This window comes from Cavia porcellus, unplaced genomic scaffold (genome assembly GCF_034190915.1).
Source record: "Cavia porcellus strain 051 isolate PalLab524CR breed Dunkin Hartley unplaced genomic scaffold, mCavPor4.1 scaffold_1, whole genome shotgun sequence".
Lineage (NCBI taxonomy): Eukaryota > Metazoa > Chordata > Mammalia > Rodentia > Caviidae > Cavia > Cavia porcellus.
The window spans coordinates 164,412,319-164,424,460 of record NW_026947484.1 but is presented as its reverse complement, the minus strand read 5'-3'; the positions used below and the strand labels follow the sequence as shown (position 1 = coordinate 164,424,460).

General features: G+C 53.0%; 1 long non-coding RNA gene across 2 annotated transcripts in view; it reads right to left on the bottom strand.

The window, feature by feature from the left end:
• Positions 1 to 8,406: 8,406 nt before the first annotated feature.
• The window catches only part of LOC134473493 (uncharacterized), a 31,361-nt gene continuing 27,625 nt past the window's right edge, over positions 8,407 to 12,142 (bottom strand). Inside the window, exons 5-7 of one of the 2 annotated variants that reach the window (XR_010043775.1) lie at positions 9,738 to 9,895; positions 9,535 to 9,635; positions 8,407 to 8,852 (exon numbers count right to left, since the gene is read on the bottom strand). This is a non-coding gene — a long non-coding RNA (uncharacterized LOC134473493). The remainder of the gene's footprint in view (positions 8,853 to 9,534; positions 9,636 to 9,737; positions 9,896 to 12,142) is intronic. The other variant, XR_010043782.1, reaches the window with a different exon arrangement.

Here is a 12,142-nt window from a genome sequence, read left to right as displayed (position 1 = left end):
CAGAGGAGGGCTGGGATGGTGTGAGCGCTGCACCCCACCTGGAATGGGGGTGTGGGGACGACCTGCGAACAATATAAGGGAGAAGAAGAGGCTTGCTTTCCCTCTTTCTGTTCTGGCTGCTGCCTCCAAGTGTTGCCCCTCCGCCATGCCACCCTGCCTTGGAGCCAGCTGAGTATGGACTAAAACCTCCACAAACTGTGAGCCAAATAAACCTTTCCTTCCTTCATTCTGGGTGCTGGGTATTTTATTCCAGCCACGCAAGGAAAATAATCAGGACAGCTCTCACGCAGGCCTGGCCGTCATTGCTTTGCCCTTTCACCACCACCTGAAGGGGCAGTGGGAGTCCAGAGCTCTTCTCTGAGCTTTTCAGGGAATTGGCACAGAACACAGTGAGCACCCAACCCCCTCAGGGCTGGGGCAGCACCCCCACCCAAACAGGGCGATATTTCTGTGGAGAAATAGGCAGATATCATTCACCCTGGAGTCCGCTAAGCTGGACAAATGGGGTCAGGTCAGAGCAGCTTTCCCCAACAAGTGAATCGGGCAGACTTCATCTGCAGAAACGCTGGCTCGGAGTCCTGCGGGTAATCGATTGGTGAGTCCTTGGGATCACCCCACTTTACAGGTGTAAAACTCATACTTAGAAACCTGCACAACCATGAAGATAGCTGGGTGCCACTAGGTGACCTGAGTCTAGCTGTGATCTGCCCCCTTGGCCTCTAACCTCACTTCTGAAAACCACATTAGCTGAGGCCCCGGCTCTGGCCAGAGCTCACCCTGGGTGACAGGGACGGTCGCACCCAGAGGTAACCCGTCTTCAGGCTGCTGCTGGACTGAGCAGCCCTGAGTAGCTCTGGCTCTGGGACCTTGGGACACTGTACTGAGCCGGGCCCCTGCAGCTCCTGCTGTAGGGGAGCAGGACCCCAAAATGGGCTTCCTGAGGGATCTCAGGCACACAGTGACCTGGGCCGGAGGCTGCACCAGCACAGGGTGAAAGCCAGGACCCTTAGCAGGAAGCGTGAGCTCACCCTGGGAACCAGGCTGGTTACATAGTCTACATGTGCAAACCAAAACGCGAAGCCAATGATGGACAATGGCTGGGACAGAGCCAGCAAAGTCGCTGTTCTCATGGGGTGAGGAGTGGGGGCCTTTCAGGATCCATGGCCCTACTGCGGAGACCCTGAGGCAGCACCCCTCTGTCCCAGCAGCATCTGCAAAGGCTCCAGGACACACGTGTGAGGACAAAGACATAACTCGCACACATGCCCTGCAGGGTCCATGCGCTGTGGCCACTCGGAGCTCCCCGAGATCATGCTTGGGCCCTGAGCCCGGGGTATCCAATGCTGCAGGAAAAGGTAGGAAAAGGCTTGGAATTGGTGAGGCCCCGACATACAGCGGTCTGCAGGTGGAGCTTGGTCACCGCTGGGGAAGACAGGAGCCCACCATGGGGCAGCCACAGCCCTTGTGGCTCTCCCAGACTCTATGCTCAGGGTGTCCGGTCAACAGCCCATGGCAGGGATTCACTCCTAAGCAAGCAGAGCACAATGGTGACACCCCAGCCCTTGTGACTCCACCATCGGAGGTAAGGCCGTGGTATGGATCTGAGACACAGTCACTGCCCCGACCCACAGAGTGTCCCCTAAAAGCAAGTGCCCCGGCCCCCATGACACCCTTCTTTAGTAGAATGTCGCTGAGTGAATTCACACCTAGAAGTCACTTGTTCTCGCCACCAAGTGTGTCATACAAACAGGGCGGCCCGAATCCCACCTGGGCCCTGCAACACAGGTCAGCACAACCCGCGGTGATGACAAACCCGGTTCCCAGAGCAGGGGTGGCACAGCTGACTCTGCCTCATGGCCAGGAAAGGAGTCGTCTCCAGGACACTGGGCTGTGTCTCTCCAAGCTGTGCCCTGCGTGGCCACAGTGGCCCCAAAGTGCCGGCCACGTCCACACCACTCCTGGCTCAGCTGGGCCCCTACCGGAGCCAACCCCTCCGAGTCCTGTCCTGGGGTATTTGGAAACATGGCTCCTGGTCTTTTAAAAGTAGATATTCCCACATTCTGATTAATGCAGCCACAGCAGAGAATAATTATGGGGGAAAAGTGTTTTAATAATGGATGGGCGGAAGAATAACATTTTAAATAGTCCTCAGTGATTTTTTTGTTCTGGAGAATTTCTTGATTCTGTTGTTATTAACACAAGACCTTGATGCTAAAGATCAGAGCCAAAAGGGAAGGTAAAAATACAGAAGACAGAAATAAGTTAAATTCTCTTTGTTTGAAAAAAAAACCCAAGACTTTAAACCCCTGGCAGACGTGACTGAGGTGCAGGGCTCCAGCATGTGGGTTCCTCAGAAGGGTCTTTTGTTTTTTAATGAAAAGGGGAATTTTTCCTCCGAAGGCAGCACCCTCAGTGTGGGCCTGGAGAGGAGCAGAGGCACTGTCATCTCGGCAACCTGCAGTGGGAAGGCTTGAGGATGGACCCAGGTCAGGCCTGGGCACTGCCGTGGGTCCACGGAAGCTCACCCTCCTCCCTGCCCCGCCCCGTCCCTGACCTCACTTCTGCTCAAGCCAGAAGGGCACGAGGAGGACGGAGGGCCCCAGGCAAAGGCTCGCTCGGGTCCAGCAGGAGCCACGAACAACCCAGTCAGGAAGCTGGCAGGGAACCCCTGAGGATCCGAGCTCAGAAAACCGGGATGGATGGCAGGCTCTGCCCCACCAGCCAGCGGCCACCACCACAGATGCCCGACTCGGCAGGAGAGGGGCGCTCGGCCTCCTGTGGCTCGGTCTGCTGGGGTGTTTGTGACGGGGAGTGTGCGGTAAACAGAAGGACCATCTTCCCCTTCTGAGGAGGAGCCCGGCCGTGGCTATTCCAGGCGGTGCCCTGCAGCCCAGCCCAGGAAGAGCCTTCAGGAAACAGAAAATGTAACCCAGGTCTAATGAGGCCTCTAGAGTTCATTTCTAGTTTTCAAGCTACCTCAATGAAAAATAAACAAGTTAAGTAACATCATGAGCAAACAAGTAGAAAAAGCCAAGAACTGAGGTGTGCTGTGGACAGCTGAGCAGAGGCTCCAAAACAAGAAGTCACTGGCTGGGGAGGGGTGGGAAGCTTTCTCCGTCAGTAGATATGCAGGAGACATAACGACATTTAACATATATCCTTCTGTGTTTAAAAATGGATCAAAGACCAGAGGCCAGGTGTGGTGTTGCACACCTGTCATCCCAGCTCTCAGGAGGCTGAGGCAGGAGCATCATCATGAGTTCAGGGCCAGTTCGGGCTCCATAGAGTTTAAGGTCTCAATGGAGGGCAACCCTGTCTCAAAAATCCAGAAAGAAAAAACCTGCTGAGGGGCTGTGACTGTGACCAGCTATTGGGCACAGCGGGATTGTTTTTAATCTTCCAAGAGCAGGTAGTGTTATCGTAGGGAGGCAGAAGGCTGCTTTTAGTCTTGGGATACATAAATGGAAATATTTACAGGTAAAATGTCCTGACCTCTGTCACTGACTTTCAAAGTTCCGCAGCCACCTGAGCAGACGTGGCAAACCGCTAAGCAGGGGACTTGATGCCTGTGTGTGTGTGCGCATGTGTGCGTGTGTGTGCATGTGTGTGTGCGTGTGTGTGCATGTGTGTGTGCGTGTGTGTGCATGTGTGTGTGCATGTGTGTGTGGGTTGGAGTCAGCTGTTTTCCTTGTACAGGTTTGAGATTTTGTCAGGACAGAAGCTGCTCGGTGTCCTGCAGCCTCTGTTGACAGCGGGTCCCTCTGCACCCCTGAGAGATCTCCATGGGGAGAAGGCACTGTCCTCCTGTCCCTCAGTTTCCTCCTTCAGATCTGCTCCGCACGCTCCCCCCCCCCCGCCTCCCCACAGACACAGGTTTCCCGAAGGCCGCTAGGATGTCACAGGCGCAGATCCGGGGATCAGAGCTCACTCAGCCCTTACTCTGCAATGCAGCCGGACACTGGCATGGGCTCCTGAGGGTCACCCCTGAGTCCTCTTCCTCCTCACCAGCCAGCGTCCCCACCAGCATCCCTCTGCAGAGAACCACACCCCGACTCTCCCCTCACGGGCTCCTTCCCAGGACCCCCGGGGCTCCTACACTGACCACCTTTCCAGTGTCCCTGCTGAATTCCCCGCAGGCATTTCACACTGGCCAGGCGCTGGCCGTGCTGGCCTCACTGGACTCAGGGCCCTGTGCCTGCCGCCGGGAACCCACACCCCTCGCCTCTGCCACCCTCGGGAAATGGCACCTCCGTCTTCCAGGTGCTTGGCTCCAAACTTCGCTTTTTCTTTTTTTCACCTTTCCACCCTTCAACAAGTCTTGCCAGCACCGTCCTCCAAGTAGGAGACAGATGTGGCTCCTCCCTGTCTCCACCATGGCTGTCATGGGCGTCCTCTCTTCCCCGAGCTGCTTCTGGTCTCTTTTGCATCCTCCAGTTAACCCTACAAACGTCACTCGTTGAAAACATGAGTCAAATCATAGCACTTCTCTCTCATCACCCAATAGAGTGTTCCTGTTTCTTTCAGAAAAACCATACTGCTTGCTGAAAGAAGGCAGAGAAGACTTAAATAAATAAAGGCAAGATTCCTGTGTTCACAAATCAAGTCTGCATGTTGTTAGGACACCAGCGATTCCCAAAGTGAGCTACAGAGTCAACTCAATTCCCATCCAGATTCCAGCTGGATTCGTTATAGAAATTAACAACATGATCCTAAAATTCATAAGAACACTAAAGTTTAAGGAACTTTGATTAGTCAAAACAATCTTGCAGGGGTGGCTTAGTTACTTTTTTCTCATGGCTGAGATAAAATATTCAATGCCTTAAGTTAAGGAAGGAAAGGTTTCTTTAGCTCACGGTTTGTGGAGGTTTCAGTCCATAATCAGCTGGCTCCACGGCAGGGTGGCACATGGCAGAGGGCAACCACTCAGGGCAGAAGACAGCAAAGCAACAAGAGAGCAGGAGATGAGACTATCGCTTGTACCCTCTGCAGGCTGTCTACCTTAGAGTGAGCGCAGCACTCACACCCGTAACCCAGCCTTAGACCAAGAATTAACCACAGACTCTGGATTCAGCCACCTCCATGAAAATCCCTTCCCCCATGACCGCACGGGGCTTTGGAGGACTCAGACCTTAACAGGCAGGAGTGGGAGGGATCCTATATTCTGATTTCAAAGTTTCCTACACAGCAACAGTAATCAGGCAGAATGGACACACAGCAAGACCAGTGCAGCAGGCGTGAAAGGCCAGCAGTAAACCTATGGTCAGCTGATTTTCAGCAAAAGTGTCAAGAATCTTAATGGGGAAAGAGTGGTCCTGTCAAAAATGGTGTGGGAGAGACAGGGAAGACATTGTGCCCCTACCTCACATGATACACAAAATTAACTGCATGAATGAGAAAACATAAAACCAGTAGAAGAAAACACAGGAGTAAACTTTCATGACCTTGATTCGAGCAGTAGCTTCTTAAACATCAAGTCACAACTATAAATAACAAAAGAAAAATGATTTTGAACTTGATCAAGTTAACAACTTTTGGTCTCCAAAGCATTCCATTAACAGCAAAAACACAATTTGGGGAGTAGGAAAAACATGCGCAGATCACATAGTTTGTCACAGACTTGTATTCAATACATATAAAGGAACATCGCTCAGAAGGTTAGATGCAGAGGGACCACACTACTCCTAGGTGCTCGACATCCAAGAAAACAATGTCCCCCCACACGCACAGGTGTTTCCTCCAGTATCATTGGAAACCTATCTAGACACCGAAAGAAATGGGGCTCCCATCACCCCCACAAAGCAGACAAGACCTGGAAACACCACACTTAGTAACAGGAGGTGGCTGATGAGGGCGCGCTGCCCACTTGGGTGGAACTTTTGGAATGGAGGAGTCTGTGGGGCAGAGAGAAACCGGAGAGGGGCAGCCCCAGGGCTGAAGGGGCCGATTTCCTGGGAGTGATCAGCTGTTCTGGGGTGAGCTAGTGGAGACAGCTCTGAGCAAAGCACCCCGAAAGCCACTGAGGTGTTCAAGGGCTGCATTTCAGAGTGTTCCTTTCCTCTCCATGAGGCTGTCTTGTTTGTTGTTGTTATTTTGTTTTGTTTTGTTTGTCTTTTTGAGGCAGGGCCTGCTATGCAGTTCACACTGGCCTGGAGCTCACTGTGTAGCCCAGACTGCCTTCAAACTTGCAGCCATCCTCCTGCCTTAGCCTCCCAAGGGCTAGGATTACAGGCATGCACCACTATACTCAGATCATAAAGCTGTCTTGAAAAAGCCAAGCTTCTCCCCATGACCTAACAGGCCATTCTCACTCTGGCTTCCTCTCCCCACTCTCTCTGTTCCTATCCCGCAACGCCTTGCTCCAGCATGCTGCCACCCCAGGGCCTTTGCACTGGTGCTCCCTGGGCTGCATCAATCCCCACACTGCATCTGCCCCTCCTATTGAGCTGTGCTTGCACACCGATCCTCGGGGCAGCCGGGAGAATACCTCACCTCCCCACAGCCAGCCTTCTCTGCACGGCCACTCTGCTCTCCCCTCTGTTCTCTCATGGTTTCTCATGTTTATCACCTGCCTGCCAATCCGAGCTCCTGAGGAAGCTGCCTTCTCTGTCCTCCGTGTCCATATCTCTATGCTGGTCTGCATGAGGCCACATCATTGTGCATCCCCTGTCTCCAGCAACCAAGGCACCTCTGCTCCCCACAGCCCGGCCAGCATGGGCACCTGACGGTTGCTGCCCCTCTGGGGACACAGGAAATCTCAGTGTGTTTCACTCATGTTTCTCTAGTGGTCAGAGGTGTGGGACACACCCCAGGTACCTGCTGGCCATCTGCACCTCTGTGAAGTGTCTGCTCATTTTGCTTGCCCAGTTTTGATGGGGTATTTGGTTTTAGGGGTTTCGTCTCTTCAAATTCTCTGTGTATCCCAGACACCAGCACCCTCGCCCCGAGCAGCTGGTGAGAATACCCTCCCGCTCTGACTGTGGACCCTTGGCTCTGCTGATGGGTCCCCGGCCTGTGGGAGTCTAGTTCTCTCCCACCTCACGCGCTGGTGATTCTTGTGTTATCTCTGCATAGCAGGGCTTCCACCCGTGCTTGTACCTACACTCAACTGATTTCCTCACAGCCGGTCTGTTCCAGGTTCTGAACGTCTTTAACTGATTTGATTTGATGTGCGAACATGGTAAGATGTGGGTCTAGCTTTCACCTGCACAAAGATGACCATTTTTCTGCACCTGTTTGTGACAGGCCCTGGCTTCTCTAGGTGTGTGTGACTGGTCCCTTTATCAGAACCCAGCCAGCGGGAGGTGCTTGGGGTGTTTCTGCAGCCCTGGTGCTGCTGCCTTCCCCAGGGCCCAGCCTGAGCGCCACGCCACCCCGGCCACAGGCCTGTGACATGTGCCCTACCCTCGTCTGTTTGCCCCTCAACCTTGGCCTCCACTTCTGGGGTGCACCCCAGTCCCCCACCTGTGCTTCTGCAGCACCCACCTCACTCTCTGCTCCCCACAAACCCCAAGGGCTCTGCAAGGGCAAGTTTGCACAGCCCCACTCATCCTGGCTCCCTGGGCCCCGAATCACAGCAGCACCTGATTCACATTCATTGACTGAAACTTTGATCAGTCACCCATCAGCCAGAAATTCATCTCTGCAAATCCTAAAATAGACGGAGGACTGGGGTTCTACTTCCACTCACCTGATAGTGCTGGGCAATGATGGTGGCCGCCCAAGGAGTTGCCCTCAAATGACTGAACCAGTGAGGGACGAAACAGGGACCACAGGGATGGAACAGGGACAGAACAGAGACGGCTCCAGGAGAGGTGGCACCAGGCTGGGGCAGGGAAAGGGAAGCTGGGAGCTGGAGACCAAGCTTTGGCCCAGAAGTGAGCGCGAGGGCATGGTGGGCAGAGATCTCCCTGCCTCTGCATCACTACCATCATCTCCACCACGCTGGGCTTGGGCCGCTGCCCCTGGGGCTGGGCGATCCTCACCAGGCTAGCCCTTGGTCTGAACTCGGGTCACTCCCGGAGGCGTCAGCCAGGCAGGAGGACGCGCTGGGCTCCGTGACTCCGGCTCTGTTGGTTTTACTCTTCCCTCACCGAGCACCGCATGCGCCCCTCACCAGACTCATCCGCTCCCCTGAAGAAGGGCCAGGGCAGCTCAGCCCACTTACCTCGGACCCCAACAGGGACCCCGACAGGCATGTGAGATTTAACATGTTAAGGCGCCTCCAAAGCCTGGCAGGCTTTTCCCCAAAGACCTAGACTTTGGTCCTGGCTGGAGGGACCCTAGGATCTTTTCACCTCGCTATGGTTATGACTGACAGTGTCTACTAAGTACCTGGCAAAATTCTGAGTATCACTTCTTATGGATCTTGATTAAAGCAGGACTCAAATGCATGACGTTGCATTTGCCAAGGTTTATTGCCAGGACTGAGACCTCAGGACCAGGGGCACAGCTCTGCAGCACAGCGCCTGCCTGGTAAGCACAAGGTCCCCTCAAAAAAGGATTGAGACCTAGTGGTTTTTAGGAAGACCCCTGAGGTCCTCTTTGGCCCCTGCATACGCAGGTGCGTTTCTCCCGAGAGCTGCTTAGCTCCTGGCTCCTCCGCCCAGCACTCCAGGGCCACCCAAGCCCCACAGACAGTCACAGCCTTGGGAGTCTAGGTGGCACCTCAGAGATTCTGGTTCCTAGCACCCAGGGGAGGTCAGGAGACTTCTAAGGTATATATTCTATTTTGGGCTTTTCATTTTTAGTTTTTTGAGACAGGTTCTCTCTGTCTAGTCCAGGTTGGCTTTGAACTCATGGTGAGTGCTGGGATCTTGAGTGCTGGGATCACAGGCATGCACCACCAACCTAGACTAGTGTGGAAAATTAAAAACATATTCACTCAAATCATCATGATGCAAATCCTAAACGACATATGAGCACATGAAAATAAATGAAATTTTTAGCCCCATTATTATCAATGAGAAATTTTTAAAACTGATACATTAAATTTTTAAAAGCACAAACTCAAAAGAAACAGTAGCACAGCTCATAACTGCAAAAAAGAAATGGAAGGATAAATTGCCAAAGGAGCAGCCATCAACTCCAAACAAGCACGTGGTGCCCCCAGCGCTCCTGGAGTCACAGCCACCCTGTGACGCCTGGCCGTGCTCCCTGGTGACCCCGTCATGCCTGCTCTGTGCGACAGTGAGAACTCTGAGAGAAAAGCACGGAGGACACAGTCTGTGGCTACACCCCACACAGAGTACCTGGTACCCCTGGTCCTGGCTGGAGGGACCCTAGGATCTTTTCACCTCGCTATGGTTATGACTGACAGTGTCTACTAAGTACCTGGCAAAATTCTGAGTATCACTTTTTATGGATCTTGATTAAAGCAGGACTCAAACTCACGAACTTGCATTTGCCAAGCAGGCACTAATGCCGCTGAGCTGTATTCCCAGCCTGGGAGTGGTACTTAACTTTTGAGGATATTGATTTCTTTTTGAACACTGTAACAAAATTGACAGTTTTGGGAAAAAAAGAAAGAAAACTTACCAAGGCACAGTGGTGCATGGGAATTCCTACTCTCTCACCTCCTAGCCACTTGCCGGACCTGTGAGGCTGAATTCCCATCTATTCTGTGGGGTCAGTGGCGTCTGCTTAAGGTGGTGATAAGGAAACAACCGAGAAGCCATCAGACCCGAGGCGTGAGTGCTGCAGGCTCAGTGCATGGCGGCATCACACAGGAGATCGCGTACCTGCCATGCTGGGTTGTCCAGGTGAGGAGGAGAGAAAACACAACTACAAAACTGAACCCAGGAAGGCCTGGTGTGCGTCACATGCCTGTCATCACAACTGGACGTTGGGCAGGAGGAAGATTGTGAGTTCAGGCCAACCTGAGCTGCAGAGTGAGACCCTGTCAAAAACAAAACAAAGCAAAAAATCCTGAAATCAGAATCAAAACTGGAGACATTACAGAAATACAAAGAATGTTAGGGACAATTAAATGTACCCAGCAAATTAGATAACCTAAATAAAGGGGCCAGCTTCCTAGAAACACACTCATTACCTAAGCCGAGTCAGGAAGAAACAGAAGCCAGGCACGGTGGTGCATACCTGTAACCCCAGCACCGGGGAGGCTGAGGCAGGAGGATCACTGTGAGTTTGGGGCATGCTTGGGCTACCTAATGAGTTCAAGTCCACCCTGGACTACATATCTCAAAAAGAAGAGGAGGAGGAAACAGAGTTCTCAATAGAATTATAAAAAAGGTTTAGCCAACAATCAAAAGTCTACCAACAAAAATCTCTAGGACCTGAAGGTTTCACTGGTGAATTCTACCTGCTATTCTTTTACATTTTTAATTCATGCATAGTAATTGCACATGTCTGTGGGGTACAGTGTGACATTTCAATACCTATGTATAAGGTCAGGGTGACTGGCATCTGGGGTCACAGCATTCCTTTGTTGGGGGAATATCTGAATCCCCCCTACTAGCTACTGTGAAATGTTGGACCAGTGCTGTCAGCCACGGTTACCCTCGGCTCTGCAGAGCCTTAGCGGCCCCGTTTCCTACCGACTGCACTCTGACCTCCCATCTTACGGCCCCCTCTCCCACTGGTCTGTCCTCTACTTCTTTAGAGCCAACTTTTTAACTACAACATGTGGAGAACGCATCTGCCAAACATTCTCAAACTGTCCCAAACAGAGAAGGGTATGTGTGTGTGTCAGAGACAGACAGACAGACAGTCAGACAAAGACCCTAAAGATAGAACCCAAGGCCCCCACACACCCTCAGTAAGCGGTATTCCTAGCCCTTTTTAATTTAGTTTTTTAATTTAGAGACAAGGATTCATCAAGCTGCCCAGTCTGGATTTGAACTTGTTATCCTCCTGCCTCAGCCTTTGAGTGGCTGGGATTATAAGGATATGCCACCAAGTCCAGCCATCCTGAACATCCTGTAAGATCAGCAACACCCTACTAAAGCCAGACAAACATGTCCCAAGAAAAAAAAATCATAGACCAGTGTCCCTGATCAAGATGGACGCAGACTCCTCTGATGGCCTACTGAAGGGCCATATACCACCGCCACACCTGCTATGGTTTAGATCTAGGTGGCCCCGGGATCCCAGGTTACAGAGCTGGGGTTTTGGCAGGTGACCACGGCACGGTGCTGTGCTCCTCAGCAGATTCTCCCATCAGTGTCTTCACAGCTGCAGGTGCTGTGAGGAGACGGGACCCGGCGGGAGGGGCCCAGGTACATCTGTGCCCTTAGAGGCGGGGCTCCCTCTCCACTGTGCCCTTCTCCTGCTTCCTGCCCCAGGGCATAGCAGCTCTGCTCCTCCAAGCCATCCCAACATTCTGTTTCTGCCTTCATCAGTCAGCTGTGGACTGGACCCTCTGAAATCATAAGCAAAAAATAGACTTCTTCAGCTGTAACTGCTGAGGTCAGATCCTTTTCCTGGCAGTGGTAACGCTGACTGATACAGAGGAAGTCCCATTTCCGGTCAACGCTGTGGCTTCTGATTTCTCAGGCTGCCTCCCTGACACTGGGGAGGTGGGGGGCTACACACACAGGAGCGCTCCTGGAAGGGAGTAGACCATGGGAGGAGGCAGGGAGAAAGGGCCAAGAGAAGCTCCCAGAACCAAGGGCAGTGAATGCCACTGCCCAGCTGAGGCCGCATGCAGGCAGGCTAAGCCCGGAGCGAAAATCAGGCCAGGAAACTGTAAGCACACAAGACTGGGGGTGTGAGGCGAATGTCTCTGGGATGAGCAGGCAGAGTCCTGCACAAGCAGCAGAGCTGCACAGCCGCTGGTGATCAGGGCTACTGTCGCAGGCCTTCCCGGCCACCCTCAGATGCAGGGCTGGAAATCTTTCATCCCTCGGGCCAAGGCGATGTGCCTGCTGGGTCTGTCATCCTGCTGGCAGCCAGGCTCCCTGGCTAGGAGAAGTTATCCTTCCTCTGGAAGCGGGCGTCCTCCCTGGTGGGTGACCGGATCTTCAGAGGCTTAATTAGCAGGGCGGACCCCCACCCTGGCTCAAGAACCCCGAGAATCCATTCTCCTGCTCGTACACCCTGAGGAATGAGGCCAGGTATCGGCAGGGCCTGTGTCTAAGGCACCTCACCCCCGGCCCTGGTCCTCGGGCCTGGCTTTCCTGACCTC